Here is a 27,311-nt window from a genome sequence, read left to right as displayed (position 1 = left end):
GCATAAACAAAAACAAACAAACAAAAATACTGAACCCTCATCAAAACTTCTCTCATATAATCAGCTGTTGCCCCAAGTCATAGAAATCCTGAGACTATGGTTCCATAGGACCAGTCCGTTCATGTGCTCCAGCAGGTCATAGCTCCAGATGTGGGCCTGCGTGGTAGCTGAGTTGGTCAGTCCAGACCTTCACTGGGACAGGCCCCCTCAGATGAGGGTCAGGGCCAGCTCCCCCATATACATGGTGTGGGGTGGGATCAACTCTCCCATTGTGGCTGGTGGCAGAGTGGGGGGGAGGAATGCAGATCTCCTGGGAGGTGGCCAGCAAGGATCAGGACCAGTTCTCCTGTGCCCAGACCGCTGGGATCAGCTCCTCCATGGTCTTCAGTGGTAACACAGGCTATGGACATCAATACAGATCCTGGCTGCTATAGGACCACAGACCCAGATATGTCCTTCTGCCTCAGCTTGGTCCAGACATCAGCATAACCTCAGGTGGCAGTTCAGGCCACTCATATCAGTATATCCTTGGATACCAACATGGCCTCAGGTAGCAGCCCAAACCTTGGGAATCCACATGGCCTTCAGTGGTAACAAGGGCCACAGACATCATCACAGACCCCATCTTCAGGAGGGCTACAGACCCAGACATGGTCCTTGGCTGCAGCATAGGCCTGGACACTACATGGCCCCACATGGCAGCAAAGGCATCCTATATCAGCCTGTTCCTTACTGCCATAGTGTCTTCAATTCTGCTTCTCTCCACAGTGTATGAACCATTCCACTTCTCCTTCTCTCCCATTTCTCCTCCACAAACTTGTTCATCATAGTGGTACCTGCCTGCTCTGGCGGGGGGGGGGGGGGGGCACTGGGCTGACTTACGGCTCTCTAAGTCTTTTTCTTAATTAGCGATTAATGGAGGATGGCTCAGCTCTTTGTGCATGGTGCCAACCCTGGCCTGGTGGTCCTGAGTTCTATAAGAAGGTAGCTGAGCAAGCCATTAAGCAGCACTCCTCCATGACTTCTGCATCAGCTCCTGCCTCTAGGTTTCTGCCCTGTTAGAGTTCCTGTCTTGACTTCCTTCAATGAATGGAAGCATAAGGCAAATAAATCCTTTCCTCCCCAACTTGTCTTTTGTTCATGGTGTTTCATTGCAGCAGTAGAAACCCTAACTGTGACACGTTGGTACCAGGATTCTATGGTCTTGCTATTGCAACAGACCTGACCATATTTGGGGAGCATTGTTGAAGAGCTTCGGAACTTTGGGCTAGAAAAGCTATTGAGTGTTGAACTGTCAGTGGGATGTTCTTTAGGAGCCTGGAAGATAATGGTGAGAGCAGTGCAGAAGATGGAGGCCTGGCTGGTGAAGTTTCAGAGGGAAATTTAAAGACTCTATCAGGGCCATTCGCTGCTGTGCATTAAGATTCTGTCATTCTAGTCATCTGGGGCTGAAGAGTCAGCCGACTAACAAAAGAGCAGCTCCACTGAAGTGAAACCTTCGCGTTACTAGGACAATTGATGCTGGTTAGCTGGCGCGAAGAGATTGGTGGTGGTTAGGAAGAGACCAGCATCACTGAAGTGAAACCTTCTGGCAAGTGTTTCTTTAAGGTCAGCACACTGAAGCTGTTTTCTGGAAGTGGCTGAGACTGTCTCTTGTGCAGGCAGCTAAACTTGGTGGTATAGGAGTCACCCAGGGGGTCCTGGTTTTGAAGGCATGAAGGGGTCATGGAAAGCTTCTGAGGCTTGGCACTGTGAGAGGACAGGAGAGGTCATTGGTGAAAAGTGCTGCCTCAGTGGCAGTTGAAGGCCCAGGATTGAAGAGGTTATGCAGAGAAGTTGAGGCTTGGCACTTATAAAGGGAGCCTATGAGAGGCTATTGGTGAAAGTGCAGCACAGTTGCAGCAGAAAAACCAACATTTTGGAGACACCAATACCATGGGATGACCACTAAGAACAGCAGCACCAGTTGAGTGGAGCCAGCCAGGGCCTAGAAGACAAGCTGTGTGTGCTGTAGAACATAGAGCCAGAGAAATGACCTAAGTCCCTTGAAAGAGATCAGAAGATGGTGAGTGAATCCAGATACTGGACTCTGAGTTATTTACTTTTTTTTTTTTTTTTTTTTGGTTTTTCGAGACAGGGTTTCTCTGTGTAGCTTTGCACCTTTCCTGGATCTCGCTCTGTAGACCAGGCTGGCCTCGAACTCACAGAGATCCGCCTGCCTCTGCCTCCCGAGTGCTGGGATTAAAGGCATGCGCCACCACCGCCTGGCGAGTTATTTACTTTTAGACTTTGGTTTTGCTTTGATATGATTGTTACTATATCCTGGTGATGGGAGAATGTCCAAACAGATAGATAGGAAGAGAAAAGAGAGGCAAAGGAGACACTGCTAGCTGCTGCCAGGAGAAGCAAGATGTAAAGGTAAGCCACGAGCCATGTGGCAAAGTATAGATTAATAGAAATGGGTTAATTTAATATATAAGACTGAGATAGCTAGCAAGAAGCCTGCCATGGCTATAGTTTAAAAATAATATAAGCCTGTGTGTCTTTATTTAGGTCTTAGCAGCTGAGGACCAGGCAAGACACAGGAAACCTTTCAGCTACATACAGGTTCTTCCCTCTTGAAGTAAGAATTTAATTTATTTATTTTTTTATTTTACTGGAGCCCACAATTGAGAGACTTTGAATTTTAAAAAGACTTTAGATTTTTAAAGGAATTGGATACTTTAAAGACTGGAGTTTTAATGTGTTTGAATTTGTAAATACTGTGGGGCTTTTAAAGTTATTTATGATTTTAATGTGAGATCTTGGGGGCAAATAAGAAAGGAAGGATTATGGCTTAATAGTGGCGTGTTTGTATGTCAAGTTGACAAGGGGTCAGTTGTGCTGGCTAGTCTTACATCAACTTGACACAAGCTAGAGTTGTCTGAAAGGGGGGAACATCAATTGAGAAGATGTCTCCTATATAATATCAAGCTTTAAGGCATTTTCTTAATTAGTTATTGATGGGGAGGGCTCAGCCCATTGTAGGTAATGCTCACCCTGGCCTGATAGTCCTGGGTTCTATTAGAAGCTAGACTGAGCAAGCCATTAAGCAGTACTCCTCCATGGACTCTGCCTCAGCCCCTGCCTCCAGGTTCCTACCCTGCTAGAGTTCCTGTCCTGACTTCCTTCAGTGATGAACAGTGATAGGGAAATGTAAGGCAAATAAACCCTTTTCTCCCCAACTTGCCTTTTGATCATAGTGTTTCTTTGAAGCAATAGAAACCCTAAGACAGTCTTCATGCAACTGCCACACCCACCACCCTAGAAAATCCTCCTCTCACTATCCCTAACTTCTCATGTGCAAATGTGATCTCCCTGCCTTGTGCATCCCAGAGGATCTCATCTGCAACATGATAACTCTAACAGTCCTGCCTTCTCCAACCTATGTTTCAAAAGTCAATGTGAGGATCCAGCAAGATGCTACATATGAGAGCATTATGAATTTCTAAAAGATGCCAAGTGAAACTGCAATGCCCAAGACCAATGACCCATCATCTACTGAGCAATAGAGTCACCTGGAGGGCATGAGAAAACCCACCTAGACTCCTTCACTGTCTGGGATGAGAATAATTGTTCCTAATGGCTCTGAAGGGCTGCTATTGCTGCAAGATCAAGAAGCATACCCTGCAAATGTGTACCCTAGACTAAGCCCTGCCTTGAGAAAAGTGTCCATTGTTTATCACCAAAACCATCTCCTTTCCGTGTTAAGCAGAATGACCATACAAGCTACATCCCAATCTGAGATTCAAGGAGCATAAGAAATACAGACCTTGCATACTCTTGATTGGTGGGTGAGTAGTAAGCTGAGGAACCGTGATGAAAGCTGAGCATCAAAGTGGAGGAATTGCACAGGTGACATTATAACAGCCCTCCAAACAAAGGGGAAGGGGATATGAATCAGAGCAGGCAAATCTGAGAAACAATATTATGACAGGCCATTGCAAGCCCATGGGTAGCTCAGCTCTCCCCTATGACAGGCTCTGTTATCTACAGGAACAAAAGCATACCATGTGCTCCCTGTAAACCTGCAGGGAATATGTCATCCCCGATCTCCTGACAGGCTAATGGGAGTTTTCCCTTTCTGTAGTGAGGAAAACCATCCTCCTTGATGTCTTTCAGAATGTGGCTGCGGCTGATAACAGCGTAATTTCCCTCAGAAAACGTACTGTCCCCCTCCCTCCCACTCACTGTGCAATTTTCTCTAAAGGATGGTGTGGTGAATAACATCATCTACAACACTGCTTTAGTGGATGGGCACAAACTACTAAATGAAGGTCCAGGTCCAGCTTTTCAATGGCTAAGTCACCTACCTACATGTGGGACACTGTGATCCTTAGTGAGGAGCAAACATGGGAGGCCTTGTTCACCTTAATCTGGGAGATCAGTACTCTCCCCTCCCAATCGTGGGAAACCTCTGGGGCTGCAACTCCACACCTGTAGGTCACCTGATGGCAGTATCTGTCTACAGAATCTCCGTGGGAAAGGGAAATATGCCGAACCATCCATGCTTGCAGCCTCTCCTGAGGATGTGACCACTCCCTGGCTGGTCACAGAACAGTCTGGGCTCCTCAGATATGCAAGTGACTCATTCTCCATCCATCAGAGATGAGACTTAAATAAATAAAAAGGTACTTCGTGGGGCGGCTGGGCCTAATGATAAGCAATTATGGGAAACCAAATGAAGGCAGTGCTTTGTGCGGGGCCTGTGAAATTGGTTAAGCAAAAAGAATAATAGCCCGTTTCGGTGATTCATCCCTTTGCTCATTTCAGAGGGAGCATTATCTCAGCTAAGTGATGCAATTAATATGAAAATGAGGGAATCATTGTTTAAGGAGATGAGGGGAGAGAAGGGAGGGGGCTAGATGCCACAGTGGGGAAGAATAAGAGCCACTGAGATGGAAATTTGCATAGGTCAGTGACAATGTGACGCCTTTAGCACACATTCAAAGCTTAGCTTGCATTGTAATACATCGTCATTAAATTCTCATTATAGTGACCTATGTCCAACACAATTCAATTTTTCAGAATATTAATGATAAAAAGTTAATTATCCTAAGGTGAAAACCTTTTGTACTGGGCCCTAAAACAAAACACAGAGAGGGCACTCTGAGTTCCTTCAGGAATCTGTAGGTTGAGCCAGGGAGGCTTAATTCACTGTTTTATTAACCATCATGTGATCTGTAAGTTGGTGTGTGTGTGTGTGTGTGTGTGTGTGTGTGTGTGTGTGTGTGTGTCCTTTGCAGGTCTTTTGTAACAAAATCAAGGATGATAAATAGAGTACTTGTCTCTACTCATCTTGTATCTTCCTTTCTCTGTTAGTATTTTTCATTCAGTAGTTTCCAGCTCATGTGCTATTACCAACTGACATTCTTGGACAAAGAGAAGTAAGAGACCAGAGAACTTAGAGTGAGTGACAAAAAGACCAGGGGGGGCGGTCATCTTTTAGGCTGGATTCTGGTGACATGGATGTCTTCAGCTCACCTGGTACCCTGGGCATATCATTTCATATCCACAAGACTCTGAGCAGAGAGGAACAGAGGATAGAAACTGTATTTCACGGCAGAAAATTCCATCTAGCTTCTGTGTATTCTTAGCTCTGTGTCCTTGAGCCAGTAGCCAAACCTCTTGGAACTTCAGCATCTTCATGGATAAAGAAAGGGTGATGTAACTTTTCTGACAAGAAGCTGTAGTGAATATTCTACCTCAGCTACAGCCAGAGTTTTATCCCAAGCTGAGGGACGATGAAGGCTTCATTGCTATGGTGTCAGAACCTCACCTCACCCACACAGGGAACGCAATGAGTGTCAATTACCCTCTCAAACTGGGTTTTCCTTTTACCCTTCTTAATACAAAAAGGTAATATGGCCAAACATATAGCAGAGAGAGAGAGCCCAAACTGGAGATCTCTATCTATCGGGTCCCTTCCTTTGGAGCTCAGGGAACCCGACCAAAGTGGGGAAGAAGGATTGTAAGAGCCAGAGGGGTGAGGACACCATGAGAACATGGCCCGCAGAATCAACTAGAGCTCATAGGGATCCATGGAGAATGAAGTGGCAATCACGGAGCCTAAATGGGCCATGCCCAGATCCTCTGCATATATGTGCTATGGTTATTAGCTTGGGATTTTTGTAGGACTTGTTAAGAGTGGGAGTGGGAGTATCTCTGACTCTTTTCCATGCACCTGGGACCCTTTTCCTCCTACTCTGTTGTCTTACCCTGCCCTGATATGAGGGTTTATGCCTAGTATTACGATATCTTCTTGTGCTGTGTTGGGTAGATATCCCTGGGAGGCCTGCTTTTTTCTGAAGGGAAAAAAGGGAGAAGCAGAGGGGGTGGAAACTGCAGTGAGGATGTACGGTATAAGAGAAAAATAAATAAAAAAATAAAATTAAATAACCAAGAGTGCAAACGGTGAGGGCTAGATCCTCATAACAGAAAAGTAACAAAGATTCCTGTCTCTTGCCACATAACCCAACAGTGGAAAGTAACAAAGATTCCTGTCTCTTGTCACATAACCCAACAGTGGAAAGTAACAAAGATTCCTGTCTCTTGCCACATAACCCAACAGTGGAAAGTAACAAAGATTCCTGTCTCTTGCCACATAACCCAACAGTGGAAAAAAATCTTAAATTAAGGAGTAGGAAGTTGAGGGATCACTCATGCTAGTACCAGGACTGTGAGAAGTCAAGAAAAGGTGACTGACTAGATTCCTTAGAAGTGGCGGGAGAGGGGAGACAGCAACCCACAATAAATATGCCAAGCCAACCACCATTAGGAAGACATGCATAGCACCTCAGCCAGCTAGGGTGGGATAGGGACACAGTAGCACTCAGAATAATACAAGAGACACTAATACTGAGAGTAAAAGCAGCGGTGGGCTTTGATTTCTGAGCTTTTTATAGTGCAAACAACCTTCCTTGTCACTTACATTACATACATAAAGCAAGGGATATTGCTTCTTCAGTAGAAGCAGGAAAACTCAACTATAATAAGTACTCCAAACATGCACCCATACCTACCCTGATAGTGTTGTGTGATATTTTGTTTGTGTTCTGACATATAAAGCTTACCTGGAGATCAGAGGGTGCAGATAGCCACTAGTTAGCCATAGAGGCCAGGCAGTGGTGGCACACACCTTAAATCCCAGCACTAGGAAGGAAACAGGAAGATCAGGAGTCCAAGGCCACCCTGAGCTATATCATAATGAACCAGTGCAAAAGAGAAACAAAGTCTTGGGCAGTGGTGGCTCACACCTTTGATCCCAGCACTTGGGATCTCATGCCTTTGATCCAAGCACATGGGAGGCTCATGCCTTTAATCTCAGCACTAGGGAGGTGGAGACAGGATTATAAAGTGGGTAGAGACAGGATCTCAAGCACCCATTCAGTCTGAGGATTCAGATTCGGAGAGACTAATTAGGTTCACACTTTACCTGCCTCTGTGGTGGAGAATTTAACATCTGGAAGCAACATGGCCAGCAAACTGTACTCTGCATACACTGGGTTGCATAAAGTAGACAACACTAGGTTTGGATGCCAGAAAAAAAAAAATGCCAGCATCTCAGTAACAAATCAAAGAGAGAAGGCAGAATGAGAAACCAGAGTGTGTGGGGGGGGAGGAGGGTCTATATAGGAAGAAGTTATGTTCATCTAATAAGCAATGGGGAGGAGGCTATTTGAAGGTAAAACGGATGTGCAGACATGATGGCAATACAAAAACAACAGACAAGAAATCACAATGGTAGGGTAGCAGAGGTAGAGCAGTCAAATGAGAAAGAAGATTGAAATCTGGATGCCACTTACATGCTTCCTGCTGTGACACAAAGTACTCCTGAATCCATCTGTAAGCCTCAGTACTGTAAGTCACAGTAGCCCTTTTGCTATGAATGAATCTTCAGCTAGCTTGACTTATTTTATTGATCAAAATATTCTTAAAGACAGGTATTCCAGGCCAATGGCTCCTAGCCATGGGTTAGCATACAAATGACCTAAAGTCCATGTGTCATACCAGACCAAAACTTTGGAATTAGAGCTAGCAATTGGTACTTTCAACAAGCAGTCTAGATCAATCTAGCAGGTCACACAGCAAAATGCTTGAAGGGACAGAAGCTTGGAGAACACTCTTCTACAGACCCCAAAATGGTCTACTTTCTCATGAGTATTAAATATAGATCAGTGCTTTACCACTTTCCTAAAACACTGGCTTGTTTACTAACAAACTCATTCATTAAATGTATTTACTAAGTATATAAAATAACATGAAGAATGAGGTTGGGTTCCTGGCATTTCCCAAAGAACTGAGTGTGTTAGGTGGCTCAGGCCTGGATGCCAGGAGTGGAGTGAGATCAAGTTCCATAAGGGTGCACAGCATTGAGTATGGGGTATTTGAGTTTGAGTTCCACAATCATAAACAACGTGGCCTTTGAACTAAGCCCTCAAAGGATGTACAGTATTCAACAAGAAAGCAACATTGTCCTTGCTAAAGAACAGCACAAACATATGGAGAACACAGAAGGCAGTTCCAGCTGATGACACAGGGCACATCATCCAGAGCAGACTATTGAAGGCCTTGAGCATCTTGCATGGACATTGGCCTATTGTTGGTGGACTATGTGGAGACATTGGATATGTGGAAAGATGAAAGTGGACAGGAGTTAGCCTTATTCTAAGAAGATGAATCTCCAAACTAAACCAAAAATGAAAGAGGCAGGTTAGGGCTGGGGTGTGTGCTAGGAAAATAAAGCAAACAGATCTAAAAAGACCTCCTGCAAAATTAGAAAGGAAAGAACAAGCTAGCCCTCTAGGAAGGCCAACTTAAACCAGCTCCAGCTTGTTTCACTGGTGCAGGCTCAGAGATGCATCCAAGTGTTGCAAAGTAATCTATGGCTCATTGTAATGCTAAAACCCACAGCCCTAAGTAGAGATTTGAGATGCTAATGAGAGATACAACACATGAAGTGGTGTAAATGCATTGGACAAAGGCAAAAAGTAGACACTATTCAAACAAACTCCAAATCTCCTTGCTAAGGTAAAGTAAAAGTCTCTACCCTGCAATCCTGAGCAGCTAAATTTCATCTGTGCTTAGACTCCCTTCGTCCCTTGGAAGTGAATTTTCTCCTGGTAAAAACCATCTCTGCTTCTACTTCAACTGTTTCTCTTTTCGATTCTTCATTCAGGAACACAAGAACCTAGGGCCCTTCCAATGGCATCCCCTGAACTCTAATATACACCAATATCAGAGACACCGTTTAACTGACTGCTGAAATGGTCTAAGTAAGAATGAGCAACTGCTTTCAGGCTGGAAAGGAATCAATATAATGACTCTCATCTCAAGTTTGTCACTTAGTAAACACATGTCCTTGAACAAAGCAATTCATGTCCGAGTCTCAGTTTTCTTCCCGGTCAAATGACATTAGTGTGCCCACTGATAAGTCTCCCCAGGATTATTATAGCACAGGTCATCAGAGCAATGCTTCAGAAGGGCCATTATGAGGTTGACAAGGTCTCTTCCTAAGAAAGGGAAGGAAATAGAAGACAATCTGCAGATCAGTGACTCTGGGGGCAGGCGGGGGAGGCTACCCTCACCTTCTCTGAAGCCTTTTCCAATTTCAGATGTTCAAAACTCTCATTAAGTCTGGCATACAATTCAAAAAACCTTAAATCAACTGCCCATCTCTATCTTTGTCATCTTAGGCTATAAGCTAACCCACAACACCAATGGGTCTTAGTTCATATATTTACCCACGAGTCATGCATTCCAGCAGTAAGGTGTATTTAGAAAGTGGTATAAAAATCTGCATCTTACCCAAGGCTTGATGTCTCTAGGCAAATTAGTGAATGTTACAGATTTCCTCATAAGGAAAAGGTGACATCTTCTCTGACAGGAAGAGAGGAAGAAGTACAATATATAGATCTGTGGGAACAAGACCAGGATCATAATGCTGAAGACATATTTCACTCTTTTCCTTCAGGCAAAGGAGGCTATAGGAAGAGTCGTGATTCAGCACATGAGTGGTGTATGTGAGCCCATAGGGAACTTCAGCCGTATTTCCTATAGAGTTCTCTGTAGCGTGAATCTTAAAAGATCTTATTAATAAAAAACCAACCCGGAGCCAGGTATTGGGGTGAATGCTGAATGATCAGAGAAACAGAACAAGTCACATCCAACCTCACTTTGCCAATTCCTCAGCTGATTCTGTTTCCTCAGACTGGAAGCCTCTGAATCCTCATCCAAATGGATCTCAGCTGAAGTGCTGCTAAAACCTGAAAGCTTAAAAAGGCTCTAGTTTCTGGTCCTCATGCCTGATATACCTTTCTGCTTCCTGCCATCACTTTCTGGGATTAAAGGTGTATGTCACCATGCCTGGCTTTTTCCAGTGTGGCTTTGAACTCACAGAGATCCAGACAGATCTCTGCCTCTGAAATGCTAGGATTAAACACATGTGCTACCGCTGCCTAAACCTATCTTTAATATAGTGGCTGTTCTGTTCTCTGACCCCCAGATAAGTTTACTGGGGTGTACAATGTATCAACCACAGTTCTCCACTTGTCTTCAGTTCATCTTTCTCCATCAACTGCTTCCAAGATCCCTGTCAAGATGCTCACACTCAAGACCCCATCATGACTCATTTACACATGAATGTCACACAGAAACTTCAAGTTCCAAGCCCCCACCCCCTCCAGCAATGACTTCTAGCTCCAAAATCTGTCTGTTCTCCTTTGTTTGCTCTCAGAACACCGACAGTTCAGACCAGAGTTCATCTCTTCTACTCCTCACTTGCAATCCCAAAGTTGAGCCTGCTCACAGGGTCATCCCCCTTCCTGAAGCTGATCTCCAGTGTCACATGATGGACCCGTGCCTACAAAGAACAAGAGGTCACCAGCATCCAGAAGTCCTGACTCACAGCCTGGAACTCCCTGCCACACTATAGAACACCCTAACTCAGCTCAGGGTAAAGAGAAAGGTCAAGCGGAACCATCCCCAAATCCAGTCATTATACTGGTAGCTGACACTCAACAGATTCATGGAGAAACCAGAAAACTGGGATGTTAATTAGTATCATTATATTCTGTAATACGGAGATTAATTGACTTATAACCAGCTGTAAGCTCACTCTCCTTTGTTCTACTTAGCTAATTACACTTTTTCATCTGTGCTGTTGCTGAATGGTAAGATATGCTATAGCTGTGAAAGAGAAGGATTTGCGCATGCCCTATGCTACGCCATGCAATGGAAAGTGAAATTTAAAATGGTAAAAGGATTCATGAGAAAGGAAGCACCAACTCTCTCCTTTGTGGTCCTTACTTGGATAAGAAACCCAGACAAAGGAGAACACCATGACACCTTGCACTTTGATGCTTCCCATTGCCTCTGAGCTTCAAGGTGTGTCTGAGTGTTCTGGATCAGGTTATGAATACAAGATGGTTGAGAATCTATATCCCAACCACCTATCTGGGGTCCCAACCCTTCTTAGCTTCTCAATTTTATGTTCAGAGACTTGTCTTCAAAGAGCAAAAGTAACACCACTGTTGCCACCATCTTCAACATGCTATGTGTCCTTAACAAATGTATGAGTCCTCATCTCCAGTTTGTGCCATCAATCAAAACAGCACCTATCTCCATAGCACAGTCTCTCACCCACCAAAATCACTCAGTTCCTGGGAGTTGTTCATAACATTAACTATAGTGTGATAACAAGCCAAAAGTTTCCTGAAGTCAAATATACCTACTTGACTGAGGGAAGTCACCCAGGCCAGTTTCTACCATCTAGGCAAACTTCCTTGATTTATATTAGGTGAGACTGAAACAATCCAGCACTTCACTGTTCACAGGGGAATAGCCTGGCCTTCTACCCCCATTAGTGACCTTTGCTCTAGTAATCACAGTGTTAGACATAAGCACACAACATACTACTTAGACAGGAGACAATAGCAGTGAGAGGTTATCTTAACAGCTATTAGAGGAATCTCCACCCTGAAAACCTTAATTTTTTTTACAAGAAGATGACAGATCAGACATTTCAGATCTCAATATGCAAGTTAAAATATGATGTTTTCTGTGATTCTTTCTAAATACATGGAGGAGAAAAGGATGTCTATGAGTTCAAGCAGCTTCCCTGCTATGCTGACTATCTTATGTCAACTTGACAAACAAATTAGAGTCATCTGAAAGGATGGAACCTCAGTTGAGAAGATGCCTCTATAAGATCCAGTTGTACGGCATTTTCTGTAATTGATGAGGGTAGGGGGCTAAATCCATTGTGGGTGTGGTTCCATCCCTGGGATGGTGGTCTTGGTTTTACAAGAAAGTAAACTGTGCAAGCCAGTAAGCAGCACCCCTCCATGACCTCTGCATCAGCTCCTGTCTCCAGGTTCCTGCCCTGTTTGAATTCCTGTCCTGACTTCCTTGATGATGAACAGCAATATGGAAGTACAAGCCAAATAAATCCTTTCCTCCTCAACTTGCTTTTTAGTCATGGTGTCACACCACAATAATAGAAACCCTAACTAAGACACCTACTCTCTCTTCTAACAGACTCAGAGTATCAGGTCTTATATTGAGGTTTGTGATACATATGGAGCTGAGTTTATACTTGGGGAGCCATGAGGATCTAGTTTCATTCTCCTATTTATAGCTATCCAGCTTGACCAGCACCATTTGTCAAACATGCTCTCTTTTCTCCAGTAAGTGTTTTCAGCCTCTTTGTCAAAAATCAGGTGGCGATAGGTACATGGATTTAGATCTGGGACCTCAATTCTATTCCACTGGTCAAGGTGTCTATTTTTATGTCAGTATAATGCTGATTTTGTTAATATAGCTCTGAAATATAACTAGAATCAGGAATGGAGATACTCCAGGAGTGCTTTTATTGCATGATTGACTATTCTTGTTTTATGTGTACGTGTGTCTTTCCATGTGCATTTTTACCTTTATTTTTTTCAGTTTCTATAAAGTATTGCACTGGAATTTTGATGAGGATTACATTACTCTGTATATTACTTCTGGTGGGATGGCCATTTTTCACAATATTAAGCCTTCCAATCCATAAGCAAGTAAGGTCTTTCTTCTGGTATTTTTGACAATTACTTTCTTGAGAATCCTACAGTCTACATGGTACATGTCTTTCCTTTCCTTAGTTAGAGTTATTCAAAGATATTTTAGGAACTATTATGAATGGAATTGTTCTCTTCCTTTTGTTCTTACCATGCTTATCATTGGAATATAGGAAAGCTATTGATTTTTGTATAGAGTTGTCAGTTCTTAAGGGTAAAGCATAAGAGTCCAGGCCAGCAGAAACAGCACCTGTTAATCTTTTGTAACTGACGTCTCTTGTTCTCAGAAAATTCTCAGCAGGTCTCCAGCATGTGAGAGAAAACAGAAAAGAGTCAAATTTAACTTTATCTGATACTTTTACCACAAGATTAATATCCAGTAATCAACACTTCATCACTAAGTCAAAAACATTTTGACTCTTTCCACTCTTCACACCACACAGGAAGGTAACTCAGAACATTGCACCTCTATGAACAAGTATCCTTAAGTCTCCTTAGATGGTTTCCTGTCTTAACAGGATTAACTATTCACCATTACCCTTCAGTCAAGCCTTTACAAAATGGAAAGTGACATGGTTTTTAATCCACATTTTTCTTCCCAAAGAAAAGTCTTAAGCTTTTTAATTCTATTTTTACCAAAACCTCCAATACAAGGTCTTTAATAGAATAATGTAGTGCAATGAAGAAACCTTCCTTGATGATGTACTTTAGTTAAACCTTACACACAAAAATATATACATACATACATATATATATAAATATATATATGCATACACATTTACACATGCACACACACATGCATATTCACACACACACACACACACACACACACACACACACACACACACACACACATGCTTGACATATTTGGATTTCTTGGTAGAGACTATACTTTTGCACTAGGTAGACAAAATAGTCACTATATGTGTTTGAGGGGTAGCTGGTATCTGTAATTTATGAATATTAATTAGCTGTTCCTGTATGCTTGTTTTAAAAGATATGGCAGGTAGACAAAGCTGGCCTTAAGAGTTTTTTTTCCTGGAACTAGTTCGGGCAACTCAAAGCCACCACTCACAGATGACAGAAACTCAGACCCAAGAACCTCTTCCAGGGAGGCTCTACAACTCTAAGCTCGAAGAGAACATTACAAGTCCAGGGTGAGATGCAAACCCAGGAGTTTATAAGGCCAAAGCTCTCTCCTTCTTCCACCTGGCTGCCTCTCAGGTCTCACAAGAGTCCTCTGGCTTTCTCACATTAGCTGCTTCTGAGAAGTGCATTGCAGCCATACTGGTCATCTCCTGGTGGTAAGGAGCCATCTAACTGTGATGGCTATTCTTGGTTGTCAACTTGACTATATCTGGAATGAACTACAATCTGGAAATGGAGGGCACACTTGTGATCCAACCCTTGAGGCAGGAGGATACACACCTTTAATTCAGATCTTGAGGCGGGAAGGCACACCTTTAATCTGGGACACACCTTCTGTTGTAAGCCTATAGAAGGACAATGGAAGAAGGAAGGGGTCATTCATCTTTTTTTTTTAAAGATTTATTTATTTATTATGTATACAGTGTTCTGCCTGCATGTGTCCCTGCAGGCCAGAATATGGCACCAGATCTCATTTCAAGTGGTTGTGAGCCACCATGTGGTTACTGGGAATTGAACTCAGGACCACTGGAAGAGTAGTCAGTGCTCTTAACCACTGAGCCATCTCTTCAGCCCATCATTCATCATTTTTTGTCTGCTTGCCCTCACCTTGTCAGCACATCCATTGGAGCCTACTTCTTCAAGATTCCAGCAATTTACAGAAGACCAGTTGAGACACCCAGCCTCATGAGACTGAGCAATTACTAGATTCTTGGGCTTTCTATTCACACCTAGCCACTGTTGGATTAGTTGAACTTCAGCCTGTAAGTCATTCCAATAAATTCCCTTTATATACATACATACATATGTATGTATATGTGTGTGTGCGTGTGTGGAGAGAGAGAGAGAGAGAGAGAGAGAGAGAGAGAGAGAGAGAGAGAGAGAGAGAGAGAGATTTATTCCATAAGTTCTATGACTCTAGAGAACCCTGACTAATACACTAACCTTGTATTCTCCACTCAGTGAAGACAGGTAGTGGCTGTCTTTCCTTTCTGAAAATGTCAGAGCCATCTTCATAGAGAAAAGGTGATGCTGACATTCTACTTTTCTTGGGACTCCCTGGAGAACATTTAATCCCTTTGACCTGGTAGCTACTTAAAAGGAACCAATCCCAGGTCTTGTCAGTAGTGACAGCCAGCATTTTGTTTTATGGACCCGAGAGCGGGCAACCCTGCAATGGGGAGAAGAAACTTCTGGCATTGAAGAAGCAAATTCAGTCTCTGTGGTTGCTCTTCCTGAACACTCAACCACATTTCCTGCATTATTTGTAGGCAAAAAAAAAATACATCTCACCCACAGCACTCAAAATGAGCTAGCAGAGATGTCCACTGAAGAACTCTAAGCCCCTCCCCCGAATGAAACGTTGCAGGATTAACAAAGAAGCCCCTGAACCACGCCACTGGGCTCTTGCTCACTGACTTCCAACTGCATTTGTTCAGTGTGGTGGGACTCCAGCAAAGGGATGACATTAGTCACCACTGCCATGGGGTTTGAATGGGCCAGGTCTGTGATATCCGGGAGTCCTGTTAAGAGATCTATCCTACACCATCTCTACTGTGAATGAGGTTTTTTTTTCTCCCCCACTCTTTCAAGCCTATCATGGCAATCAGATTTTATAACCCTCCATCATTTCATCCTTCTCTGTGGCTCCCTAAGCCCTGCGCCCAGCTTTGTAAATGATCTCTTTTTAAATCACACAAATATGAGTGTGCCATCTGTTTCTCCCTGGAATCTTGCCTTATACAATGAGTTCCTAGGGCAGGTGTGACAACATTGATAAACAGGAGCTAGGAGGGGGAATCCCTTTGGGTAAGGGAATGAACACATGTGGCTATCCACTGGGAAAGGAACTAGTGGGAGAGTGAAAGCAGAATGCTTCAGGTTGTTGGCCTTTAATCCTGGCAGTTGAGGGCATCTGGGAATCTACCTATAAAGGGCACCAGATTTGGAGAGCTAGAAAAATGTTCCTTTCTGCCTGAAAAATACCTTAAGCTCACACGTGCCCACGCGTGCGCGCGCACGTGCACGCACACGCACACGCACACGCACACACACACACACACACACACACATCTGTCATCACAGTATCCACAGTTCTATGCTTGATGCTTTAAAGAGGAAGGGACAGAGTTTTGAAAGGTGACCTATTTAACATTTTTGTCAGTCACTTGGATGACATCCTTTAGTCTATTTTATTCATTTTTAATCTTAATTTTCACCCCAAATGACAAAAAAAACATGTGTATGTTTATCATGTACCACTTAGAGTTTCAAAGTGAGCGTACTTGGTGGAATGGCTAAATTGAACTATTTAGCCTCCTCTCTATCTCAGATACTTATCATTTTGTGATGAGATTCTTTAATCTGATTCCTCCATAGTCTCACACTGGCCCATTGTCATTCTTGACTAATTCTGCCAATCACTGTATCTGCTACCTCTGTCAGACTAGAGCATTCTGCAAATCTGATAAGTAGATGTGACCCAAGTGACTTATAAAAATGTTAAATAGGTCACCTTTTAAAACTCTGCTCTGTCCCTTCCCCGTTAAGACATAAAGCATAGAACAGTGGACACCATTATGACAGGTGTGTGTGTGTGTGTGTGTGTGTGTGTGTGTGTGTGTGTGTGTGTATGACTCTTGCCACCATCTCTGAAATTCCCTGTTCCTGCTAACATAGGAAAAGGTAAAAAATTATCTATAATGCTTCATAGTCATGGCAGCTAAAGCATTCCCTCAGTTTACTCTGCTACTGGAGCTCCCTGGGGCTTCCTGGACACTCTGCTGCTGCTATATCACGCTGATCCATCTTCCTGGTTTTCTTTTAGACTCATCTAGTTACACATCATTAGGCTTAAATAACTACAGCTTTGGCCTGTTGAGCTCTGTGGGGGTCCTGAAACAATGGACCAGACATCTCTTGTGACTTAGCTTTCTTATAACTCTCTGAACCTTATTTGTGTTTCTCTGTGTGTCAGACAATCTAAGCTACCTGGAAACTCCCCAATATTTTCTGTGGCTGATGCTTAATGTATTCAACTTGGCAAATATCTCAGAAAAAAACAGCAGGGTGCATCCAACATTCTCTGTCCCCTCCTATTCAAGCACATGTCCAAGCAAACAGAAGGCAAAGGCATAGGAAGCCTCTGATTCCTATGACAGAAGCCATGGTCCCACCCCATCTTCACCCACAAGTGACATTGGTGATAGGAGCAGGTGAAGCCACAGCAGCCCAGAGGACACAGCAGGAATCCCTCTGTTTCTTTTATCCTGGCCAGAGGTGGCTCATTGGTCCCCTACAACCATTCTCTTCTTAAGCTTCTTAAGAGGAAGCTTTCCCAGAACACACGTGGCTAATATTAATGATGGCATTTCCAGCTCCTTTATTCCTAGAAGTGATCAGGAGACAGAGTCTGACCAAGGAAATTTAAGAGATCATGTGTGGGTCCATAAGATGGTGCAGCTGGTAAAGGGGCCTGCTGCCAAGCCTAATAACTTGAGTTCAATCCCCACATGGTAGAACTAAAGAATCTACTCCAGCAACTTGTTCTCTGACCTCCACATGTGGGCCATGGCATGCATTGCACACATGAATCCATTATCAATCAATCAATGTTTTAAAATTTAGCAAACCTCCATATATGATCATGCTTGCACTGCCTTAAAAGAAGAACAGTAAATTGTCTTGGTCTTCATCCACTGGTGAGCTACCTCCCCGGAATATGAATGTGATGTCTGGCTTTCCAGCAGCCATTTAGGGTCATACTGTAAACTTGACACCAGACATTAGCTTTGGGAATTGTGAAGGGGAAAGATGGAAGCATGAACTTGGGGCCACCATATTGGGCCTCAATTATCTTTACATGAAGAACAGGTTTAAGTTTTTTATGAAAGCTACATCCTGGATTCTGTGATGGTATCTGTCCCCCGCTGCTTTAAATTTGAAAGAGCTCTTGTTTTCTAACCCTGTTTCTCTATCTCAAAAGGGGAACAGACACCGTGATGTAAGAACCTACCACTCTGTTCAATTGCATGCTTTTGGCGAGCACTAGTCATACATGGATCATAAAGAAGCAAACAGAATGTACAGGCCGGGAAAAGAGACATTCAGCCTGGAGGTTCTTTTTCCTGGTCACCTTTCACTGATCGCTTGCTTTCTCTGTTGTTTCATTGAACAGATGATATTCATATGCACCAACAGACATGACAATCTAAATGGGGTGAGAGATGCCACAAATAGAAATTTTAAGGTATGATTGTTTTTAGTACACATAGGACCAGCACAACTCAGATTTCACCAAATGGCCATGTTTTATCTGGCAACCTGGGTAACCACAGCACATAAACTGACAAAGACCCATCCCCTGAGAAGCCCCCTTGCTAGAGGAAGGAGTGCAAATAGAACACTCTTCTGGTCCACACTGCACACAGAGATGAGTGGTGTGAAGGAAATCAAGCAGCCGCAGTGTGACAGAAGAGATGACGCTGAGAGGTTGTGAGGGAAGGCACCTGTGAGGTTAGCATTGCCCCAGACATCTGGAGGTTTAAATGGTACCAACCAAGGCAGGGGAAGATAAGACCAGAAAGAGCAGAGATCTGCTGAAGGGATAATGCTCGAAATTGTCTAGTTACAGTCGATGCTGATAGAGACAAGTAGGCTATAGGTGATAGACAATTGAAAATTTTGTTTTACATATATTGGGGAACCAACAGAGGCTTGAGCAAGGGAGAGAGATAAGATCCAATATATCTCAATTTATTTATAAAAGAATTTCCTGCATGCTGAGTAAAGATGAGACAGGGCTGGTAGGATGGAGCAGCCAAAGAAAGAAGAACCAGGCATCCCCTCAGTAGCACAAAAGTGCAGGTGGAACTTTGGGTGTGGAGCAGAAGCACTGGTGCCAGCAATGGACTGGGAGTATGCTTCAGAGGCAGCAAAACAGGGCTGGTGCAAGATCCACCATGGGGGCTGCAACCTACATGAATTAACTGTGCTGTGTATGATGGAAGCTGAAGAACTGAGATAAGGGCTCTCTCACAGAGGTAGTGACACTCTCCTGGGACATGTTCCTGGGCAGAAAGCATAGGTTATCATAGACTCTGCACTGCCAGAAGCCTTCTATGTGGGACTCAAAAGGAAGTGTCAAAAACTCAAACTCAGGGCTGGTGAGATTGCTCAGTGGGGAAAGCACTTGCATGAGGATCTGAGTTTGCATCCCTTGGAGCCATGTGAAGGCCAGACATGGTAATGCACTTCTGTAATCCCAAAGCATCTCTTGTAAGATAGAAAGTGGAGACCAGAGAACCCCCTGGAAGCTTATGGGTCAGGTGACCTGTAATGAGCAGCAGTGAACAAGAAACACTATGTCACACAAGGTAGAAGGCAGACACACACACACACACACACACACACACACACACACACACACACACACCAAAAATAAACTCAAACCTTGCTTTTTTGTTATTCACCTCACATCTATGAAGATGCTCTTTGCTTCCTTAAACCACATTATTTTAAACCTCCTCACTGCAGAATTGAGGCACACAACATGTGAGGTTACTGGCTTTTATGCTACTGTGGCTACAACGGTGGCACAGTCTGAGGACTGGCAGGGCATGAAACCCAGGATCTAGCGATCAATGTGCCTAGAGCTGAGTTGGAACCCGTTCTACTGCATGCTAAGGTCAATTACACCTCTCAAGGTAAAATCTTCCAGAGGGGTTCACAGCATCCCTCGGAATCATCTGTATTGCCCTTTCTAAATAATTATCCATGTAGTTGAAATGGGCACATGGGGGCCCCAAACATCATGCAGTACAGCTCAGTCTCCTATTTAGGAAGAACAATAGGTCTGGCTATCCACCAAGGTCAAAGAGGGTACCAACTAGATCTCCACTAAAGAAGGGTCTGAGAAGCAAAGTCGCCTTCTAAACCCTGAGCTCTCAAGGTTAAAAGCAAGACAGGGACAGGCAGGACCTGGATCCAATGAGGGGGAGGCATGTAATTAGCATGCATGTGGCAAGTCCTAGGAAAATGTTTCCTCTACCACTTTTCTTCCTGATCACCAAAGCATTCAGGACTAATCCACTCTGTCCTTGGAAAACAGCATTTACTCTAGCAAGAGGAAAGCTTACCAGATGTCAACACACTTTAGGATCTGCAGTAACAATGGTAGACAGAATATCATATGCAATTTTCTCTGCCTGAAGTATTTTCCTCCTGCCCTCAAGCATTTTGCAAATTCCTGCTCTTCTTTTTTGTTGAAAATAGATTCTTTTCTCATACAACATATCCTGATTATAGTTTCCCCTCCCTCCACTCCTCTCAGTTCCTCCCCACCTCCTCTCCCTTCTGGATCCACTCCCTTTCTGTCTCTCACTAGAAAAGAACAGACTTCTTAAGAGATAAAAAAACAAATGACAAAATAAAATATAAGATGAAGAAAAAACTTTCATATTAAAGTTGGACACAGCAACCCAGGAATCCCAAGAGCAGGCAGAAGAATCACTCATTTTCATAGTCAAGAGAAGTCCCATAAAAAATCCTAAGCTAATAGCTATTATATATATATATATATATATATATATATATATATATATATATATATATATATATATATATATATATATATATATATATATATATATATATATATATATATATATATATATATATATATATACAGAGGAGTTCGTGTAGACCCATGCAGGCCCTGTGCATGTTGCTTTAGCATCTTTGAGCTCATATGCTCCTTGCTTAGTTGATTCAGGGAGCTATGTTCTGGAATATTCAATCTCCTCTGATTCTTACAATCTTTCCACCTCCTCTTCAACAGGATTCCATGAGCTCTGAGGGGCAGCATTCAATGGAGACCTCCAATTTAGTCTTTCTTTCTGCATTATGTCTGGCTGTGGGTCTCTGTGTCTGTTCCCATCTGCTGCTGGAGGAAGCCTCTCTAATGATGACTAGATTAGGCACCAATCTATGAGTATACCAGAATATCATTAGGAATCTTTTTTGTTTGTTTGGGTTTTGTTTGTTTTGCTTTGTTTTTTGTTTTGTTTTGTTTTGTTTTTTGCTTTGTTTTTGACCAGTCTTGTTTGATTTTGTCCTAGGTCACTAGACTATCTAGTCTCCAGTTCTTGGCTACCCAAGTGGTGTCAGTTACGGATTCCTTCTTGTGGAATGGGCCTTAAGTCAAATTAGACATTGATTGGCTCTTCCCACAAGTTCTGTGCCACCGTTGCCCTAGCATACTTTGCAGGCAGGATAAATTGTAGGTCAAAGGTTTTGTTACTAGGTTGGTGTCTATGTTTCTCTTTCAGTAGCCTGCAGGGTACCTTCCCACACCAAAGAGACTAGAACATAGAGGTGAGTGTGGTGGTATTGTATTCCCCAAAATATTGTACACCCTAATAAACTTATCTGGGGTCAGAGACAGAACATCCACTAGATACAAAGGCTAGAAAATGGTGGCACTCACACCTTTAATCCTAGCACTCCAGAGGTAGAAATCCCTCTGGATCTCTGTGAGTTCAAGGCCACATTGGAAACAGCCAGGCATGGTGATACACACCTTTAATCCCAGAAAGCAAGCCTTTAATCCCAAGGAGTGGTGGTAGAAAGCAGAAAGGTATATAAGGCGTGAGGACCAGAAACTAGAAGCATTTGGCTGGTTAAGCTTTCAGGCTTTGGAGCAGCACAGTTCAGCTGAGATTCATTCTGGATGAGGACTCAGAGGCCTCCAGTGTGAGGAAACAGAACCAGCTGAGGAATTGGCAAGGTGAGCTACTGTGGCTTGTTCTGTCTCTCTGATCTTCCAGTGTTCACCCCAATACCTGGCCCGGGTTTGTTTTATTAATAAGAACTTTTAAGATTCCTGCTACAGGTGAGGGCTCCATGTAGACACCAGCTCGACTTCTCAATTTTCAATGACTTGTATGGGTGTTGTCCTCAGCAATGCCCTGCCCCCCACCCTGCCCTGTCAGTTTTTCAGAGAGCAACCTTTTGTCTTAGCAACAACCTGGGTTGTTTGGGGATTTCCATGGGACTCCCTTGGCCAACAACTCAAGTGAATGAAACCCAGAATTAACCACTGGAAGCCTTGCCTGGCTAAAAGAGAACAGTTGAGACTCCATATCCCTCATTATTAGGAGTCATTAGGTTCACCTTCATACATTCTAGGAAGTTTTCCCTGCATTAGGTTTCCATACCACCCTCCAAGTGCCCCCCAATTCCAGTCATCTCTCCCAAGACTCTCTTCCTCCCATTCTATTCCTCCCACACCTGATCCCACTCCCATCCCCACCCACACCCAGTCCACTCATAAAATCTATTCTATTTCCCCTTCCCAGGGAGATTATGGTCCCTGCTGGAGACCTCCTCTTTATCTAACCTCTCTGAATGTATGGATTTTAGCTTGGTTATCATTTACTCAATGGTTAATATCCACTTATAAATGAATACATACCATGTTTATCTTTCTGAGTCTGGGTTACCTCACTCAGGATGATTTTTTTCTAGTTTCATTCATTTGCCTATGAATGTCATGCTTTTTCGCTGAGTAACATGTACCACATTTTGTTTATCCATTCTTCTGTTGAAGTACATCTACATTGTTGCCAGTTCCTGACCATCATGAATAAAGCCACTGTGAACAAGATTGAGCAAGTGTCCTTGGGGTATGATTGACCATCCTTTGGGTATATGCTCAAGAGTGGTATAACTGGGTCTTGAGATAGATAGATTCCCAATTTCCCAAGGAACCATCGTATTGATTTCCATAGTGGATGGACAAATTTGCACTTCCATCAGCAATGGAGGAGAGCTCCCCTTGTTCCACATCCTCACCATCATGAGCTGTCACCTGTTATTAATCTTCATCATTCTGACAGGTGTAAGATGAAATCTCAAAGTAGTTTTGATCTGCATTTCCCTGATGGCTAAGGATTTGAACATTTCTTTAAGTGTATCTCAGCCATTTGAGATTCCTCCATTGAAAATTCTCTTTATATCTATACCCCATTCTTACATTGGATTTTTTTTTTATATCTAGAGTCTTGGTTTCTTTATATATTTGGGAAATTAGTATTCTATTGGATGTGGAGTTGGTAAAAATCTTTTTCATTCTACAGGTTGCTACCTTGTCCAAATGACAGTGTCCTTTACCTTACTATGGTGATATTTTATTTGTACTGAAATGTGATTTTATTTGTATGTTAATAAATAAAGTTGCCTGGGGGTCAGAGCTAATAGCAAGCCATAGCAGAAGTCTGGCAGTAGTAGCACACGCCCTTAATCCTGATCACATGACAGGCAGATCTCTGTGTGTTTAAGGATACCACCAGCATGGAGACACATGCCTTTAATCTCAATACCAACCATAGAAGATCTGGAGGTCTGTATAGATGGGCAGTGACGAGGAGGTCATGTGGTTGGGTTTACAACCAATGAGAAGGCAGAACAGAAAGTCAATGAAAAGACAGATACACAGGAAGTAGGTCTCTTGCTGAGGGGAAGGACAGCAGTGCCAGGAAGGGTAAGAAGGCAGTTTTAAGTCTCAGCTCTCAGCTACTGCTCTGACCTCTTGGGCTTTTAACTCTGCATTTGGCTCTGTGTTTCTTATTTAATAAGACTGTTCTTCTATACCTTACAGACTTTTTCAGTTTCATGAGGTCATATTTATTAATTGTTGATCTTAGTACCTGAACTACCAGTGTTCTGTTCAGAAAATTGTCTCCCATGCCAGTGTGTTCAAGGCTATTTCTCACTTTCTATTGTATCTGGATTAGTGCATCTAGTTTTATGTTGAGATCTTTGATCCACTTGGACTTGAGTTTTGTGCAGGGTATTAAGTATGGATCTATTTTCATTCTTCTAAATGCAGACATCCAGCCTAACCAGCTCCATTTGTTAAAGATTCTATCATTTTTCCAGTGTGAATTTCTGGCTTCTTTATCAAAAATTGGGTGTCCATGGATATGTGGATTTATGTCTGGGTCTTCAGTTCTATTCCATTGATCAACCTGTGTGTCTTTATTCCAATAGCATGTGGTTCTTATTACTGTAGTTCTGTGATACAACTTAAAATTAGGTATGGTGAGACTTCCAGGAATTCTTTTATGGTTCAAGAGTGTTTTAGCTGTCCTGCATTTTTGCTTTTCCATATGAAGTTGAGAATTGTCCTGTCAAGGTTTGCAAAGAATTGTGTTGGTATTTTGATGGGGATTACATCGAATTTGTAGATTTCTTTTGATAGAATGGCCATTTCTTCTATGTTAATCCTAACAATCCATGAGCATAGGAAAGCTTTCCATCTTTTGACTTCTTTTTCAGTTTCTTTCTTCAAAGATTTGAAGTTTTTATATTATAAGCTTTTCAGTTGCTTTGCTAGGGTTATCCCAAGATATTTTTTTTTATTTGAGGCTATTGTGATAGCTGTTATTTACTTGATTTCTTTCTCAGTCCATTTGTCATTTGTATACAGGAGGGTCACTGAATTTTTTGAGTAAATCTTGTATCCAGCTACTTTACTGAAAATATTTATCAGTTATAGATGTTCCCTATAGAAAAAATTCTATAGGTGGAATTTTTAAGGTCATTTATGTATTCTATCATATAATCTGCAAATAAGGATACTTTAACTTCTTCCTTTCCAATTTGTATTCCCTTGATCTTCTTTACTCATCTTATTGCTCTAGCTAGAACATCAAGTACGATATTGAATAGATATGAAGAGAGTGGACAACCTTGTCTTGTCCCTGATTTTAATGGAATTACTTTGAGTTTCTCTCCATTTAATTTGATGCTGTCTATAGGCTTGCTGTAAATTGCCTTTGTTATGTTTAGGTATGTCTCTTTTATCCCTAATCTCTCCAGGAATTTTATCATAAAGGAGGGTTGGATTTTGTTCATGGCCTTTTTTGCATCAAACAAGAAGATCCTGTGGGTTTTTTTTTCTTTCAGTTTGTTTATATGGTGGATTACATCAACTGATTTTCATATATGGAACCACCCCTACATCTCTGGAATGAAACTTACTTCATCATGGTAGATAATTTTTTTAATGTGTTCTTGAATTCCATTTGCAAGTATTTTATTAAGTATTTTTGCATCTACGTTCCTACAGGAAATTGGTCTGTAATTCTCTTATTGAGTCTTTATGTAGTTTGGGTAACAGGATAACTGTGGCCTCATACAATGAACTGGGCAATGTTACTTCTGTTTCTCTTTTCTGCAATAATTTGTGGAGTATTGGCATTAACTCTTCTTTGGAAGTCTAAGTAGAACAGTGTGCTAAAACCATCTAGTCCTAGGCTTTTTGTTTGTTGTTGTTGTTGTTGTTGTTGTTGTTGGGAGACTTAATAACTGCTTCTATTTCACTAGGGCTTATATGTCTTTTTAAATTGTCTATCTGACATTGATTTAATTTTGGTAAGTGGTACCTATGGAGAAAATTATCCATTTCTTTTAGATTTTCCAATTTGGTGGAGTACAGGTTTTTAAAATATATCCTTATGATTCTCTGGATTTCCTTGATGTCTGTTATTATGGCCCTTTTGTTTGTAATTTTGTTAATTTGGGTATTCCCTCTCTGCCTTTTAGTAGCTTGGATAAGGGTTTGTCTATCTTGTTGATTTTCTCAAAGAACCAAATTCTTGTTTCATTAATTCTTTGTACTGTTCTCTGTGTTTCTATTTTATTTATTTCAGCCCTCAATTTGATTTTTCCTGCCATCTCTCCCTCTTACATTTGTTTGCTTCTTTTGTTCTAGGGCTCTCAGGTGTGCTGTTAAGTTGCTAGTTTGAAATCTTTCCGATTTTTTATGTAGGTACTTAATACTATGAACTTTTCTCAGTACCACTTTCACTGTGTCTCATAAGTTTGGGTATGCTGTACATTCATATTCATTGAATTCTAGGAAGTCTTTAATTTCTTTCTTTATTTCTGTCTTGACCTCAGTAGAGAGATGTTCAGTTTCCATTAATTTGTAAGCTTTCTGTTTTTTCTGTTGTTGATGATATCCAGCTTTAATCCATGGCGGCCTGATAGGATTCAGGAGCTACTTCAATTTTCTTGTATCTATTGAGACTTGCTTTGTGATCAAGTATGTGGTCAATTTTGGAGAAAGTTTCATGAGGTGCTGAGAGGAAGGTATATTCTTTTGTGTTTGGGTAAAATATTCTGTATATATGTTAGGTCCATTTGGTTTGTAACATTACTTACCTCCAGTATTTCTCAGTTTAGTTTTTGTCTGGATGATCTGTCCATTAGTTTTGAAGTCTCCCACTATCAGTGTGTGAAAGTCAATACATGATTTAAGACATAGTAGGTATTCTTTGACAAACTTGAGTGCCCTTGTGTTTGGGCACAACATAGAGGTTAAGAACTGAAATATCATCTTGGTGGATTTATCCTTTGATGAGTATGTAGTGTCCTTTCCCATCTTTTTGATTGGTTTTGGCTTGAAGTCTATTTTGTCAGATGTTAAAATGGCTATACCAGTTTGCTTCTTAGGTCTATTTGCTTAGAATGTCTTTTTCCAAACTTTTCCTCTGACATAATGTCTATACTTAATGTTGAGTATTATGTTTCTTGTATGCAGCAGAAGGATGGATCCTGTTTTCCCATCAGTTCAGTTAGTCTGTGTCTTTTTATAGGCAAATTGAGACCACTGATATTGAGAGATATCAATGACCAATGATTGTTCATTTCTGTTATCTTGTTGTTTTTGTTGTTGTTGTTGTTGTTGTTGTTGGTGGTGGTGGTGGTGGTGGTGGTGGTGGTGGTGGTGGTGGTGGTGGTTGTGTGTGTGTGTGTGTGTGTGTGTGTATGTGTGTGTGTGTGTGTGTGTGTGTGTGTGTGTGCACTTTCCTTCTTTGGGTTTTTCTGGTGTGAGATTATTCATTTCATGTGTTTTCATGGGTGTAGTTAACTTCCTTAGGTTGGAGATTTCCTTCTAACACCTTCTGTAGGGCTGGATTTGTATATAGATATTGTTTTAAGTTGAATTTGTCATGGGATATCTTATTTTCTCCATCTTTGGTGATTGAAAGTTTTGCTGGATAT

This window comes from Peromyscus californicus, unplaced genomic scaffold, assembly GCF_007827085.1.
Source record: "Peromyscus californicus insignis strain IS unplaced genomic scaffold, ASM782708v3 Scaffold_13__1_contigs__length_99412109, whole genome shotgun sequence".
In the NCBI taxonomy this organism is placed as follows: Eukaryota; Metazoa; Chordata; class Mammalia; order Rodentia; family Cricetidae; genus Peromyscus; species Peromyscus californicus.
Note: the sequence above shows the minus strand (reverse complement) of the source record.